This window comes from Mastomys coucha, unplaced genomic scaffold (genome assembly GCF_008632895.1).
Source record: "Mastomys coucha isolate ucsf_1 unplaced genomic scaffold, UCSF_Mcou_1 pScaffold15, whole genome shotgun sequence".
Classification (NCBI taxonomy): domain Eukaryota; kingdom Metazoa; phylum Chordata; class Mammalia; order Rodentia; family Muridae; genus Mastomys; species Mastomys coucha.
Window position 1 is genome coordinate 150,725,893 of NW_022196897.1, and position 909 is coordinate 150,726,801.

Here is a 909-nt window from a genome sequence, read left to right on the forward strand (position 1 = left end):
ACCTCAGGCTGGCTACTCTCACGGCCTCACCTCAGGCTGGCTACTCTCACGGCCTCACCTCAGGCTGGTTAGCAGCTCTAACAGTTCCTTCTGGATTGAAGCTGAAGGATTGTAGCTGCTGCTTTGTGCTGTGTCAGCCTGCCTAGAGGACTGGCCTGTAGCTGCCACTTCGTGTGTGCTGTCTGCCTGCCTAGAGGCCTGGTCTGCAGCCGCTGAGTCGTGTTTGGTGTTTGCTATGGGACTGAACTGCTGCCCAAGAAGATGGAGCTCTCCCCTCAAAGAACTGTTGCTGAACGTGTCCACTTCCCCCAGGTCCTCTGCTGGGTGGTGGGCTAGAGGAGAGGTTGAACCCTTATTAAAAGTAAATTGCAAAAAAATTATGCCTAAAAATCCCTAGTCATAAATCAAGTCTAGACAGACATTCACTAGCATGTTAATGACAGAATGTCTGTGGTACTAACAAGCAGGTGCAAGCGCAAATGCCAAGGCAGAGCCATCAGATGTAGAAGGCACCGACCAGGGAGCCTGGCAGGATTGGTGATGCCTGCAAGTCACTCCCTGCCCTCCTCACCTTCCCTCACAGGGGGAAAATTGTTCTTGTGTTCTTGATCTCCACCTCTTGACCCTGTATGCTTTGTATAAGAAACACTGAAACGTGAATAACATTCCCCAGATAAATATCCCCCACCTGAAGAAACATGTCACATCACGAAAAGAGAGGACATGACCTGCCATCATCATTTACTGGGTGTGGTTCAGTAGGGAAACAGAAACTGGCCACAGTGAGCTTTGCCTTTAGGCTTCTACTGTGGCCTTTAATAATCTGTGGCCTAGATTTCTGCTGCCCCCTGGTGGCTCAGAGACTAAAGCACCCAGCAAAGAATTTCTACACACACACACACACACACA